Consider the following 16,502-nt stretch of genomic DNA (forward strand, 5'->3'; position numbering starts at 1 on the left):
GGTCTTAGTAGTATGAGTGTGTTGCCTAGCTTTCTGTGCTAGTGTATCTTTTCATTCTTGAACTCTATCTGCTAGATTGCCCATGGCTCTCAAGCACCAAAAAGCTCATTTTCCTGTCCTTTCTCTAAACTTGGTGCATTCTTATAGTCATCTTGGACTAGTTTTTTTCCCTTCATCACCCATTCCATATGTTCAATCCAAGTTGGCAAGTCTTAATGCTATTTTCTTCCCCCAATATCTGCTTTAACTGGGCTATTAAACATGCTTGGCCTGCTCAATTATTTCTAACCGAAATGGACTGCCAGTGGTTTTTAGTCTTATTTTGCATGTGTTGAATCTCCACGTCTTCCCATAAAATGTAATGTTCTGAGGGGGGACTGTCCTTGTAATTCCAGTGTTTGGCACAGTGGTTTACTTATAGTAGGCACTTTATTGTTTTAGTTCGAACATGGGCAGCTAGGTGGTGCAGTGGATGGAGTGCTAGGCCTGGAGTCGGGAAGACATCTTCCTGAGTTCATATTGGACCTTGTATGCTAGTTGTGTGACTCCAGACAAGTCAGCCCTGTTTGTCTCAATTTTCTGATCTGCAAAATAAGCTGGAAAAAGAAATGGCAAGCCGTTCCGGTGTCTGCCAAGAAAACCCCAAATGGGGTCATGAATAGTTAGACAACTGAAAATGACAATTCTAAGATGGTTCATTCCTTATGTTGGAGGAAATGAATACAGGAAAGTAAATTCTTTATTGGGGATATCTGGATAGGTCTTAAGGGTGAAACTTGAGCTGAAGTTTGGAAGAGATGAGTAGAGTGAGTAAATTGAGCATGCTGTACAGCCTATGAAAAAGCTGAGAGTGTGAGATGGAATGTGCTATGGAAGAAACATCTAGTAGACCAGTATGGAAATACAATGTGTGAAGAAGAGTAGTTTGTGTTTTGTCTTACAGACAATTCTGTTGTAATTTGTAAGTTGTGTGGAGGATGAATTAAAGGCTGGCTGGAAGGAGACCAGTTAGGAAGTTGTACTCCAGGTGAGATGAGGGCTCTTGACTACTAGGGTGTTGGCTCTGTGAATCGAAAGGAGACAGATGGGATGTAGAATCAATAAGATTGTTAACTGTTTGGATATGGGGGACCAGGGAAAGGGAAGAATCAATGAAGATTTTTATATTGCAGATACTTAGGTGGCTGAAAAGCTGTTAGTGCCCTTAGTAGAAAAAAAATTATGGATGGGTGGGTATTAAAGGAATGTTTTGGGTATGTTAATTTGGAGATTCCTATCTTTACTGGTTGGAAATATGAAGTAGGACCGAAGCTCAGGTGTAAAACTAGCTTAGATATAGATCTGGGAGTTATCTATATAGAAAAGATAGTTATACCAAGTGATAATTTAAAGAGAAGAGGGGTTATAACAGACTTGAGGGGCATCCATGGTTAATTGTAATATGGATAAGTATCCAGCAAAGAAGACTGAGAAGAAGCAGTCAGAAGAACCTAGAGAAAACACTGTCATAAAACCCCAGGTAATGGAAAAGGAGTAAGAAAAGGTAATCAGATTTGTCAATTGAGAGATCATTGGTAACTGGAGAAGGAATGATTTGGAAAATTTACAAAATCATTAGACTACATACACTTTGACCCAGTGATACCCCTATTAGTTGCTATTTACAGTAATTGTTTCTGTTTTGGCCAGAAATCCTGAGGGTCTTTCTCAGACTGATTTTTTTTTTTGAGTAGGTAAAAGAAGCCATTCTTTGCCTCATTTCTTACCTAGCCTTAATCACTGAATGGTCTTTGCCTCAGTCAAACTGAGACCTGGGAAAGACCTTAACTTAAAAAGGCCAAGGTCTCCCACTTCATTTGGTGCCATCTCCAGCAGTCCTGATCTGTATCTGGCCACTGGACCCAGATGGCTCCAGAGGAGAAAGTGAGGCTGGTGACTTTGCACAGCACTCCCTCACTTAAATCCAATTCACTTGCCTGTCATGGCATCACTTCCTGAAGTCATGGTTCTTTTCCAGAATGAAGGACAAACAACAACCACTACTAGTCCTATATCTTGTGACTAATGAAAAAACCCTAGAGACAGAGTTTCTGGGTAATTAATAATCTATTAGATCAGCCAATAATAAATTGATGGTCAGTGGTTTCTCTTGGCAACCAAAGACAAAAGACATGGACAGCCTGAAAGCTCTAAATAATGAGACTTGGCCATCTCTAGCAATCTGGGCAGGGTAATCCATCTACATCCAGACCACTCTAGTTGGTTTTCTCCTTCATAAGTTGGGTCACTCTAAATTCTAATGGAGGACAGCGGCTCATTTCCTTGGGGTAAGAGCAAGTATGGACTGGATTCAGTTTATACTCTAAACAGAAGAGCGTGTACCTTGAGGGCTAGGACAGTCTCATCAATCCGTCATGTTCTTCAGAGACTGACTTTGTACAGGGGCTGGATCTTAAAGGAGAAAAGAATGGATTCCAAATTAATAATTAGTTATTAATTTAATAGTAAAATAATAATTTCAACCTCAGAGATCAAAGAAAAGAAAGATCTATATGTATGAAAATAGTTATAACAGTTCCTTTTGTTACTGCAAAGAACTGGAGACCAAGAGGTGCCCATCATTGGCAAATGGCTAAACAAATTATGGTATATAAAGCAATGTACTATTATTGTATCATAGGAAAAGATGAAAGATATGGCTTCAGAGAAACCTGGGAAAACTATGAACTGACGCAGAGTGAAGTGAATAGGACTAGGAGAACCACTTTACAATGATAGCATTGCAAAGAAAAAAGTTTTGAAAGATGAGAACTGATCAATAAAATGACAAACTACAATTCTAGAAGACTAATGATGAACCATATTATCCATCTCCTGACAGAGAGATAATGGTTTTTAGGTGCAAAATAATTTTGGACTTGGCTGATTCAGAAATTTGTTTATGTAGATTTGTTAAAAAGGATTCCTCCTCCCCCATCCCCATCCTGCCCCTTGTCCTGGGCAGAATGGAGGAAATGGGAGGTAGATAAATTAAATGCCTGTTAATTGAAAAAAAGTTTGTTTTTTTTTTTGAGGGAGATGTTTCAATGGAATGGTGAAGCCAAAAGTCAGATTGGAGATGGTTTAGAAAAGACTGAGAGAAAGCATCTAGTGTAATTTAGTTCAGAGTTCAGCTGAGAAATGGAGAGCTATTAGCAAGGAGAGTAGTGGGGGCAGTTTGCTAGAGAAGGGTTTTCCCTAAGCTGAAAACATTATGGTTCTCTTTCACTCATCCTCTTTTTATCCCTTTTATCCAATTAATCACCAAACTCTGTCAGTTCTTCCTTTCTATTGTTTCTTGCATTCCTTTGCTCTTTTTATTAGGACTATTCCAGGTCAGATAAAGGGAATTTAGAAATCTAGCCACGGTGGTCTTAATCTTTTATTGTGTCATAGACCTCTTTGGAGGTTTGACGAGGGCTATGGATCCCTTCTCCGAATAATGTTTTTAAATACATCAACTATGTAGGCTCATGAAGGAAACCAATTATATTCAAATACAATTTGAAAAATATTTTTAAAAAAATTTATGGACCCCTAGTTAAGAACCCCATTGTATAGATCAGGCCTGCACAACATATGGCCTGCAGGCTGCTCGTGGCCGCTAAAGGCTTTTAAGTGGCTTGTGAAAAATGTAGAGGATGTAAAAGAAAGTAAAAATGGAATGAATGCTTTGTCCATGCCCCTCTTAACCCGTGTTCCACTACTCACTATTGTGCCCATCATGTAACTTGGGTGGGTTGCCGCTGCTCACTCTGTCTATCATGTCAGTCTAACCATTGTCAGTCTGTCTCTAGTCTGAGAGGAGTGAGAGGCATATCTTTTTTGCTGTGTTTTTGTTGCTACTGGTGTTGAACAGGGCCTGAGTGCAGCCACGCGCCAACAGAGCTGCCGCCTGCTATGCTGAGTGGCAACAAGTCGAAGGCTTCTTCCCTTCCCTCGATGCTCAGCTGTCCTCCACGTTACATGAATGTCTGTCGCTCTCTCCAAGGTCATATACTCAGTCCAGTATTTCTTTGTATGTGAGCAGTTGCTGCAGAGATTTTTTGGTTCTAACATTAACGTTTTTGGGATGACTTTGTAAAATGGGTGATAAAAGGAAACAGAAGATTGAATCAGAACATGGAGTGTTCAATCCGGAGTGTTCAAATAGTTACTTGTTTACTTAAACAAAAGACAAAATGTTGCGCCTTGTTTGCTGAGATGTAATAGCTGTTTTCTGAAGGAATACAATCTTTGTTGCCATTTTGAATCAAAATATCCTGACTTAAGCAAATTGGACACCAATGGAAAACAAACTGAAGTGTCCAAATTGTTGAAAAATCATAGTGGCCACCAATGGTTTTTCAAGAAAGTAAACTCAGAAAATGAGGCAGCTACTAACATTAGTTTTCAGATTTCTAAAGAAATTGCTGCTGCTGGAAAGTCTTTTACTGAAGGTGACTTTATAAAAAACTGTTTGCTGATTGCAGTTTCTGCATTATGTCCTGATTTTAAAAAAAAGTGTTTTTGAGAAATAGTTTAATCATTAATTATACCTTTACTTTGAAATCGAGCTGCTAAAAACCTATCTGCAGCCTGAAGAAATTTAGCCTATTTTAATTTTGGTCCCTACCTACTGCCAAGTTGTGCAGTCTGGTATAGATGAGGAAAACTGAGGCAAGAGAGGGTAAGTGACCTTGCCTCAGGTCACACAGGTTGTGTGATCCTTAGGTTCCTCTTGTAAGATAAGAGGATTGAATTAAACTATCTCTAAGGCCCCTTCCTGCTCTGAATCTTTTAATTCTATGGCTGTGTCTTAGCTAAGCCCTCTACACGCAGGAATGAATGTTTGAGTTGAATTAAGACAAATATAAGTTATTGGCACACATAGCAATGACCTTTTGTTGCATTGTTGCGTGGGGGGGTACGACAGGGAGTATATATGTACCTTGGAGATGAGAAAGCAAGTGCCTGAATATTTGCTAACGTTATACTGAACCTGCTTCCCCAAGATGGAATACTGGCAGTGCTTTGTCCTCGGCCTCATTGAGCCAATGGGATGAGGGTCTGCTCTTTTCTCTGCATCAGCGCCGTGGTAAAGGCTGCTTTTGGTCTTTGGTGGGAGCAGGAGGCATAGCCAGATCAGTTACTGCTAATGCTCCCCAAGCTGGCATCAGGAAGCATGAAAGGCCAGAGAGAGAATTGTGTACGATCCCCCTTCCCCTCCCCCATCAATCTCTTCCACAGATCTCGGCAATAGTTCTCCGGCTCTCATCCATCTTCTTCATGATAGCATGAGCTCAATTAATAAAAGGCAGGGATAATTGTTTATGGGAAGTGCCTGGTTGGAGCCTGAAAGCACTGGCTCCTTAGAGCCCTGAAGCTTTAATAGGCAGGAGGCCCACAGCCTAAATGACTGCCTTTTGACTCTTTGTTTCAGACCAACAAGGGAAGAAAAGAGTCCCATTGGTGGGAAAAGCAATTTCTCAAAATCCCAAAGTGAATCTGCTCATTTGGAGGAGTCATGATTCCAAGGTTCGTTTAAATATGAGCTAGGACTTATTCTTATTGACAAGAGTACTTAAAGTGGTGCTTCTATGGAGGGACTTAATAATTTAGTGAGGAAGGCTAATAGGTAGCATTTTCCCCAGCCTGGGAGCAGGGACTGGGTGGGATCCATGTGGGGGCAATGCATTCTGGGAAAGCAAGAGAGCTGAACCATCACTTCTGCGGGCAGAGCAAGATTCTTTCTAACTTCCCTTCTTGTGCCCCTTAGATGCTTTTCCTAAGGAAAAAGCCATTGAGGCTGTTCTTTTACTTTGGTGCCTCTCTTTAATCCCTCTCTAACTGTAGGAAGGCGAGAGCAAGGACTCCCAGATAGTCTCTGACAGAAGGAAGGACAATGAAATCATGTCACTTGTCCATGAAGGGAATAATGATAGCAGTAACCAGGAAATGCCCTTCTCTCTGGAGGAGAGTGCAGCTATGGACTGCAGCCAGAGACTGAGGAAATGGCCTGGCCAAGCATCTGAAATGAAACTATCTGATCTGTTCATATTGATGACCTCTTATCTATTTCCCCAGTCCCACCCCAACTCCCTCAGTGGGAGGGGGGCACCTTTCTAGTTCCTATTAAGTAAATTTCTCTCAGGTTGTTGAAGTGAAAACATTTATTAAAGAGAGTGAAATGTGTTGGGAAGGATGAGCACTGGTCTGGGAACCAGGAAGCTTGCGTTCTTACTGTATTGCTTAATTTCTTTTAGATAACCCTGAACAAATCACCTCCCCTCTCTAGCTCTGTTTTTTTCTTTCTTTTTTCTTTTGGTGAGGCAATTGGGGTTAAGTGACTTACCCAGGGTCACACAGCTAGTAAGTGTCAAGTATCTGGTTTGAGGCCTGATTTGAACTCAGGTCCTCCTGACTTCAGGGCGGGTGCTCTATAGACTGCGACACCTAGCTGCCCCAACTAGATCTGTTTTTTTTTTTAATCTGAAAGAAGATTAGAATAATGTCTTGTTATCTCTTCTATATCCAATATATTACATATCTTAAGTTTCCTTCCAGGTCTAATATTCCATGTTCTGTGTCCTAAAGTCCCTTCTAGATGTGGTATTATATGTTCCAAGGCCCTTTCCAGCTTGGATGCTTTAGGAATCTATAAGAATATCTGGAAGTATTTTGGCCTTTGCTACTAAACCCTGATGCTAAATACAGAGTTTTGCACACAATAGGCACTGGTTGTTGAAATTTAAATGGTTCTCATTTCTCTGCTTCTCCAGTCCCTCCCGTGAATTCTAAGCTTGAGGCTTTCATGTGGCCAGGCCAGTGAATTTCCCTCAGGGCACGAAGTCCATGTGCCCTTGGAGACAGGTTGCTTGAATCAGCTTCATTCTGCCCGCAGGTGGCGCTGTGTGCACACATTTCAAATAGTCTGGACCGGTTCACAACCAATGCATTGTCTCTTGGTTTGAGTCTGAGACGAACTAGTCCAAGCTGTCAAACAATATTACTTCCTATTTTTTTCCCTATCCATTAGTATAGTTTAAATAATCGGCTTCCAAATCAGATAAAAGAATAACAGCTTCATGAAATGGAAAAATTACTGTGCTTGGAGTCTGGAGTCCTGGGGTCAAGTACTGGCTCCATCCTTTGCAAAAGATGACCTTGATCCTACTGAATCTGTTTACTTATGTGTAAAAAAGGATGATGATTATATCTCTATCTATGTAAATGTAGACATAATATATGCATATATTTATATAAAACTTACATTAAAGAAGACTGTTGAAACCTATGGATTCCTCTCAGAATATTGTTTTTAAATGCATAAAATAAAATACCTAGGATTATGTAGAAATAAAGTCATCAAAATACAAAAAAAGGAAAGTTCATGTAGTCCAGTTTAAGAACCCCTTTCTTAGGGGGTTTTTTGTGTGACAAAATACAATAATGGAAGTTGGGTGACCATAAAATGTTTGTTGTCTTGCAAAGAGCTTTTTTTTTGTTGTTGTTGTTGTCAGGCAATTGGGGTTAAGTGACTTGCCCAGGGTCACACAGCTAGTAAGTGTCAAGTGTTTGGTCTGAAGCTGAAGTCAGGTCCTCCTGACTCCAGGGCCGGTGCTCTATCCACTGTGGCACCTAGCTGCCCCACAAAGAGCTTTTTTGACCTAGTGTTAGGACACCTGAGTTTTGAAGTTTGACTCTCAGAAAATCATGTATTCTTTGCAAGCCTCAGTTTTCTCATCTGTAAAATGGGGACGATAATGTGCTACCTACTTTACATGGTACTTGGTTGCAAATCACTTTGGAAGCTTTAAAGTAAGGGGTATTGTTATTACGATGTGAGATGCTCCCTGAGAGCAGGGGACTGTTTTTTGCCTTTCTTTCTCTCCCCAGTGCTTAGCACAATGCCTGTCACATCATTAGTACTTAATAAATGTGGATAACTTTTTAAGTGACCTCAGAGACATTCATGCTGTATACATTTCGCATGTGTCATTCTTTGCATGTTGTCTTCACCATTTTAATGAAAGCTTCTTGAGGGCAGGGACTGTATTTTTGCCTTTTTGGGTGTCTCCAGTGTTTAGCACAGTGCCTGACCATCGTAAGTGCATAATAAATGCTTATTGATTCATTAATCGACATCTCTCTGAGACAATTCCAAAGGGGCAGTTTGAGGTAGATAATTTCTGACAAACTGCTAACCTCTCGTAATTAGTGTAGTGGAAAGAACAGTGGGCTAACAGTCAGGAAAACCTGGGTTCCACTCCTATCTCTGCCATTAACTTGTTGTGTGACTTTGGGCAAGTCACTTCCATTCCTTGGGCCTCAGTTTCCTCTTCTGAAAAATATTTAAGAAGATCTCTGAAGGCCTTTCCAGGCCTAATAGTCTAAGATCCTGAGGGCAAAACCCGTATAGTTTGGACATCCCTTCTTAAATCAGGCATGTCTTTTTCCTCATTCATCAAGTGTAATAGGATAGGTTGAAGGCATGAATATTTTTTTTTTATTCTTTTATTCTTTTTTTTTTGGCTAAGCAGTGGGGTTAAGTGACATGCCTAAGGTCACACAGCTAGTAAGTGTCAAGTGTTTGAGGCTGGATGCTCTATCCACTACCACTTAGCTGCCCCAAAGCAGGCCCTTTCTCTGTTGAATTTCATTAGCCCAAGAAAGACCTCAAGGTTGCAGGTTCCCTACCCCTGCATGACTATACCATGCTGCCCCATTTAAGGGAAAGAGGAGGAAGGAAACAAGCATTTATTAGGCACCTACTATGTACCAGGCACCATGGTAAGTGCTTTAGAAATATTACCTCATTTGATCCTTACAATAACCCTGGGAGGTAGGTGCTATTATTATCCCCGTTTTTCAGTTGAGGAAAGCAAGGCAGACAAAGTTAAGTGGCTCTCCCAGAGAACAAAATTAGTAAATGACTGATGCTGCATTTGAACTGTCTTCCTGACTCCAGACCCAGTGCTCTATCTAACAAATAGCTCCACCTAGCTGTAAGTAAACTTGCTGTGTCTTCAAAATACAGATTGATACTGAGTAATACTTGATAGTATACGCTAAACAATGAAACTTGAAGGAAAACAGGTGGAAGGCATTTAAGGATGAAAGTCTGAGGTGTCCCTTATGTAAGCCTGGAGCTTATCCTGTGAGTGTCTTTGCTTTAGCTTATAGAGATCTGTTTCCACGAAGCTGGAATTTCATGGATACGGAGGAGTATGTTCTCTGTGGCAGCTCTCCTATCTTCCCACCAGCCACTTAGCCCAGGTTGGTTCCTTCTGCCAAGACAGCCCTGGTGAAAGATAGTTAAGAATTCTAAAGTTGTTGTCCAGGTTCGAACAGGCTGGTCCAGAGACTGGTCTGTCCCGGTTGTTTTTTGAAGTTGAAATAAACTCAGGTCTGTTTGGCAGGCGTCTGCCTCATCTTATCAGTTGTGGCAGAAACAGATCATCTTGGGCTTATTTATATCTGTGGCTTTTCAGAGAGGGAGAAAAAGAGAAATCTGGATTCTTTGACTTGGCAGCTTCATTTAAACAAATGCTCATTTTGCTAAAATAGATCTGCTGCTCTGTGTTGCCTTTTGGGTCTGGAGGGGTTGAGTTGGGATGTGAGTAGCCAAGGTTGTTGCAGAATTTTTTTCCCCAATGCGAAATTTAATATATATGTGTTTTGGGAACCTAGTAATCTTTCCTGGTTCCCCACATGTTGGTCTTCTAGGGGACGGCACATTGATGAAAGTTTAATATGTCTGTACTGGGTGTGCTTCCCTAAGCTCTCTACCTTTTAATTTAAAGCCTTTCGTGGTCTACCTAGCCAAGCCTATTATCCATAATAATTTCCTACTCAACATTCTGGTTTTAGGATTTTCTCAGATGATCTCTCTGCTAGAGTTAGGGCTTTTATTGAGGCTTTTCTCTTGAAATCTTCCCTTTCTGTTTCTGTCTCTCTCTTCTGTTACCTTGTCACATTATGGACCTCCTTTGCTAGTGGATACAACACCCCCCACCCCCCCCCACCCCAGGCTAGGTTTCAAGGCTGCCTCAGCCTCCTTGCTTTGGGAGATATCGGGTTGCTGTCCTGAGTAATTTCTGGGAGGGAAGGATCGACCTGAGCTGGGTTTCAGTCCCCTTTCCTTCAGCCCTAGATAAGTCTCCTGCTCTAGTACCGTGATTTGATTCCTCCCTTAGCTGTTCTTTCCTTCTTATTACTGAACTGAATTAACATCTGCTGATTTTTTTTGGTGTGTGCTGAGGGAGAGCTGAAAGAGTGTTCTAGGTGGACACTCTGCAGCCTTGTGTGTCCCTAACTCTAACAACCTTTCAAACACTGAGCATTATAGCATTTTATATCCTAAGGCTTTCTATAGTGTATTTCAAGCACTGTAGCGTTCTATATTCTAAGGACTGCTCCCTCCAACCCCTGACAATCGCTGCTGTATGTTCTAAAGTTCCTTCTAGTTGTAATGTCCCATACGATATGTTCCATATTATACATTATATATGTATATGTGTATGTATATATGCGTGTGTGTGTATATATATATATAATATATATACATACATACATACATATATATATAGGGAGAGAGAGAGAGAGAGAGAGAGAGAGAGAGAGAGAGAGAGAGAGAGAGAGAGAGAGAGAGAGAGTAATGTTCCATATTCCATGGTCTCTTTAAGCTCTATTGTATCAAGATCTCTCTTTTTTTTTTTTAGCTTTAACTAGCTAGGATTCTAAGATTCATGGGGCTTTTGTTCCCTTTCTTCTGTTAGTGAAATAGACTGGAAAAGAGAGGAGATCAGATATGCTTTCCAGCTTTATATTTCAGTATTTTATCAGCGGATTCAGTTATACATTTTACAGGAAAATTTTAAAATACTTTTGACACAGATAAGGCATTTGAGTATATTTTCCTCTTTGTGTAATTATATTCCACATATTTGTGCCAGTATTTGGGGCTGAGCAATCTACCTCTACTACTAGAAAATTTCCACCAGTACCAGCCCCCTGGCAGAACTCCAAGGACCACAGACCTTTATCAAAAGGTAGATTTTTTTCCCCTAGGCAGTTTTTTGGGGAAAAAAACCCAACTTATTTCTCAGGATTGTTTGCTCCACACTATTGTAGGAGAAGCACTTTGGGATAGTGAATAGAGAACCTGCCTGGGAGTGAGGAAGACCTAGTCTCAAGTCCTGCTTCTGAAGTAGACAGGCTGTGTGACTCTGGGCAAGTCACTTAATCACTCAGTGCCCCTAGGCAATTGGCTAAGGCTACAAGTTGCAAAACAGTTGTTGATCTACATTGGCAGAGCTAGTTTTCTTACTGGGAGTTCCCTATACCCACCAAATCACATTTCTGGACCACCCTCTCTCCTTCCTCCCTCCCTCCGTATTAGCACATAAACAATAGGAAACAGTGTGTTATGATGGTAGGTGCACAACTAGAATTCTGACCTCACTTCTAGACTTAGCTCTGCCTGTAACTTGCTGTGTGCCCTCGGGCAAATCATTTCACTTTTCTTGACCCCAGTCACTTCCAGCTCTGCCATTCTACATTTCTGTTCTGAGGTTCCCCTTACCTCTGGCATAAGTCTATTCTAGCTCAGAAATGCCATGTTGTTGTTGTTGTTGTTATCTGTCCTTTCTTCTCAAAGAAGACCAATGACATCACAAGGGTGTGGCGAATTGGATGAGTGGGGCACAGCTGAGCAAAGTCATCAGCCTCACTTTCTCCTCTGGAGTTGGAGTCCAGTAGCAAGACACAGGTCAAGAGGATCAGCAATGGCCCAGGATGCAGGGGTGTGTGCCTGTATACTCTTAACCCTCCTGTGTGACTTGGGGAAGTCACTTCATATTTCTATGTTTGTTTTCTTCACCTGAAAAATGGCTTGTACTAACCCTCTTGCTCTAAGCTGCTATTAAGAAGAGCAAGTTGAGTATCAGAAACCCCCTCCTGCAGGCATATAATACTAGAATGTGGAATGCCAAAGCTGAAAGGGCCCTTTGAATATCGACAGTTAAATCTGGAATCGATCTCAAAATATGAAATATTGAATCTGGAGAACTTAGACCATAAAATGTTGACTCTGAAAGGGACTGAAGAAGATAGAACACGGAATGAATAGCAGAGCTAGAAGGGACCTTAGCAAGTAATAATAATAGCTTACATTTTTATAGTGCTTTAAGATTTTCAAAGTACTTTACAGAAGTTAATTCATTTGATCCTTACAACAGCCCTGTGAGGTAGGTGCTATTATTATCCCCATTTTACATATGGGAAAACAGGGGAGAGAGGTTAAATGACTTGCCTAGGTCATACAACTAGTAAGTATCTGAAGCAAGTTTAGAACCCAGGTCTTCCTGATGCCATGTATACTACTCTATCCACTGTGCTGCTCTGCCTCTCAAAGTAAAACAAATGGCATCAGAGCCATAAGGAACCATAGAATCATTTAATCCAACACCCTCATTTTACAGATAGGGAAACTGAGACCCAGAGAAAGTAGATTAACTATATGTTGTATTATATAAATGTGTCATGTTATAATTCTTAGAGATCTCTACTGAAGGAGATTTTATTAACTCCCTTATTAATGATTTTCCAAGGGGAACCAGTCAAGCAAAGGGACAATTTGTCATTGAGGGAAGTGACCAGACTGGAAGGAACAGAGGAAATGCAGCTCTAGGATATGACTCACTTGCAGTGACTGGATGGGGTCCAGGCTTCAAAGCTGGGTAGAGAAACATTTGAACCTCCTGCCCTTTTCCCTTTCCTCTTGACTTTTATTGAAAGAGTGAGCCTGGTGAGGGTGAGGGCTGTAATCTCTCACCTGCAGCAGGATCTTGGTGTTTCTGAGGGCCCCAGGGGAACACTTGCTTTGTCTTTGGATTCTTGATGTCAATGGCACTATTTTACCCCTCTCTCCGCAACCCTGCATTGCCCTGTCTATATCTGAAGGGCCTTGTGCTCATTAAGGTCAGGATTCCTTTTTGCCAGGCACTGGCAGGTAGGCACAGGCAAATGAACAGAGATTTTTGCATCAGGGGAACTGCAGTTATAACTCAGAGACTCTTGACCAGACACACAGAGAAGATTGTATACATGCACAAATAGGCACAATCACAATTGCACAAGTACGAACAGGAATGCAAATATAGGCTCATCCACAAGCACATTCAAACACAATATATACTCATGCACACAAACACATACTACTTATACAGACACATTCAAGTATAAACAGACACACACAAACAAAAGAAATTCTACCACCTATTTCTCCCACTTCTACCCCCTACAGCAAGCACAACAGCTTAATTTCTTTTTCCTTCCCTTCCCTCCCTTCTCCTCCCTTCTCCTCCTCTCCCCTACCCTTCCCTTCCATTTCCCTTCCTTTTCCCTTCCCTTTTCCTTCCCTTTTTTTTTTTTGCAAGGCAATCAGGGTTAAGTGACCTGCCCAGAGTCACACAGCTAGTGTCAAGTGTCTGAGGCCGAATTTGAACTCAGGTCCTCCTGATTCCATAGTGCACCCCCTAGCTTCCCCTATAGCTTAATTTCTTTTCCAAGCAATAACCTTTCAGGTATTTGGATGCAGCCATCAAGTTTGCCCTTCCCCCAGCCTCCCAAGCCTTTTGTTCTTTAGGCTAACATCTTTGGTTCCTTGTGGGCTGTGATTCTGAGTTCTCTCATTTTCCTGGTCTCCCTTTTCTGTACCCTCACCCACATGGTAACTTCCCTGGAAATGTGACACCCAGAATGAGACAAGAGCAGAAGAGGCTAGGATTATCCTCCTCTCTTCTTCTGATACTAGCTGTCCACTACACATATATAGTCATTTACTTATGTCCTCTAATAATTTCCTACATATGACATTTCCTGAGTTCAAGTATAAGCTTCTCAAAGTTTATATCTTCTGCTTTTGCTGCAGCCTCTTTGGTACCTGGCACAATTCTGGGCACATGGTAGGCACTTAATAAGCATGTGATATCCTACAAACAGGTGGCTGCCCCCAATACAAAACTCTAAACTTTTCTAGGATGTAGCACCTCCTTTGCTCCGGTGCTAAGCTATTGAGTTCAGGGTGGTATTGCCATTTAAGGAATGTATGACACATCACACAGGCAGGCAAGTGAGCGAAGGGACAGGAAGTAGGAGCATCCCATGACTGCCCATAGTTAGAGAGGCAGCCAGCAAGCAGGGGAGGGTAAAATGGGACTCTGCTTTTGAAAAACAAAACCTTCCCCATTAAAAAAAAATTATTTTCCCTCAATAATATGTAAAAACAATTTTAACTTTCTTTTCTTTCTTTTTTTTTTTAGTTTTGATTTCCAAATTCTATCCCTTCCCTCCCTCTTCTCCGAGACAGTATGCAATCTGATATAGGTTGTGCATGTGAAATCTTGTAAAACATTTCCATATTAGTCATTGTGTGCGAGAAAACTAGAACAAAAAAAGAAAGTGAAAAATAGTATGCTTCAGTTTGTATTCAGATGACATTAGCTCTTTCTCTGGAGGTAAATAGCATTTTTCATCATGAGTCTTTGGGATTGTCTTAGATCATTGTATTGCTGAGAGTAGCTGTCATTCACCATTGTTCATTGTACGATATTGCAGCCTACTGTGTACAACGTTCTCCTGATTCTGCTCATTTTGCTTTGTATCAGTTCATGTAAATCTTTCCAGGTTTTTCTGAAAACATCTTGGTTGTCATTGCTTACAGCACAACAATATTCCATTATGATCATATGCCACAGCTTGTTCAGCTATTTCCTAATTGATGGGCATCTCCTTAATTTCAAATTCTTAGATGCCACAAAAGAGCTGCTACAAATATTTTTGTACAAATAGGTCCTTTTCCTTTTTTTGATCTTTTTGGGATACATCCTAGTAGTAATATTGTTGGGTCAAAGGGTATATGCACAGTTTTATAGCCCTTTGGGCATAGTTCCAAACTGCTCTCCAGAATGGTTGGATCAGTTCACAACTCCACCAACAACGCATTAGAGTCCCAGTTTTCCCACAACCCCTCTAATATTTATTATTTTCCTTTTTTGTCATATTAGCCAATCTGTTGGGTGTGAGATGGTAACTCAGAAAAACCTTCCCTATTTTGTGGGCCTGGTAGTGTTCATAGGGTTCATCAGAACTCAGAGGCCATACCAGGTAGTGTCTAGAGCACTAGGTTTGGAGTCAGAGGCTCTGGGATCAAATCTCAGCCCTGCCCCTTGCTATCAGTGTGATATTTGGTAAGTCACTTAACCCTTTTGGGCTTCTGAGGTGGGGTGGTAGATTAGATGAACACTAAGATCTCTTCCAGTTCGAGATCTTTGGGCTTTCAGGGATAATCAAGTACAATCCACTCATCCTACAGAGAAGGAAACTCAGATCTTGACTGGGAAAGTGACTTGCCTGTCATTGTATACTAAGCCAGGGACAGATACCCAAAGAGCCAAGTTGCACAAAGTTGTCAGCCTCACTCTCTCTTCCAGAATCATCAAAGTCCAGTGGCAAGACGAAAGTCAGGACAACTGAGGATGGCCCGGGATATAGCGGATGACCTTGGCATCTTCCAAGTGTGACCAAGCTCTAATGGTTTCACAAAACCTGCTTCAACCACCTTCATAGCCTTTGGAACAAATTGTTCTCTTCCACCCATTCCACTGCGGGAAGCCTTCACATGCTTGGGTTAGACATTCCCCAGTTCACCTGCAGGTTGGAAGTCTGTTGGTTACCCTCAACCTTGTTTAGCCCATCTGTTGAGATGATTTACCAGAGTGTGGCCGCTATACATGCTACTGCTTCTTGGAGCCACAGGTGAGAGTTGGGTGGAAGTTGGATACCAAACGTGGATGAACAGCTCTGAATAAGGGCCTGGCAAGTCCTCATACCAAAGCTACTTGTCCTCCTTGAACACTCCACACACCCTTATACCCTAGGGTATGAGCCCAGTAGTGAAATACAGCCACATTCATTTAACTGGGGACCTGGTACAGATATTTAAAATCAACCAGATAACTGAAAGCCAAGGAGTCATAAAGTTAGGTCAGTTGAGCTTAGACAGTATGTCAACACCTGAAAAGGTAGGAATCTTAGCCAGGTCACAGGAGAGGCAAGATAGAGCATCAGAGTCAGATGCCTGGTTAAGAGATAATGGATGTCTGGTGGCCCTGTCTTAAGCCCTGTGAAAACTAGGTTAGTAGTAACAAGTACTTTGATGTGGAAAGTTGGAGAGCCCACCTCTTACTGCATAGGTCAGCTAATTTTTGTGCATTTATTTCTTATGCTAACTGTGTTATTTGTGAATTTACGTCTTGACTATAAAATGTCAGAATTGGACAAATAACTAATTTTTGTTTTGCTTTTAGTTTTACAAAGAGCACCCCCCCATCACAGCCCTAGGAGGTAGGTAATAATGAAATTAATATTAACATTTAATATTGATACAATGCTTCAAGGTTTGCAATATTCAATATTTT

This window comes from Phascolarctos cinereus, unplaced genomic scaffold (assembly GCF_003287225.1).
Source record: "Phascolarctos cinereus isolate Bilbo 61053 unplaced genomic scaffold, phaCin_HiC Scaffold_2;HRSCAF=192, whole genome shotgun sequence".
Taxonomy (NCBI): Eukaryota; Metazoa; Chordata; class Mammalia; order Diprotodontia; family Phascolarctidae; genus Phascolarctos; species Phascolarctos cinereus.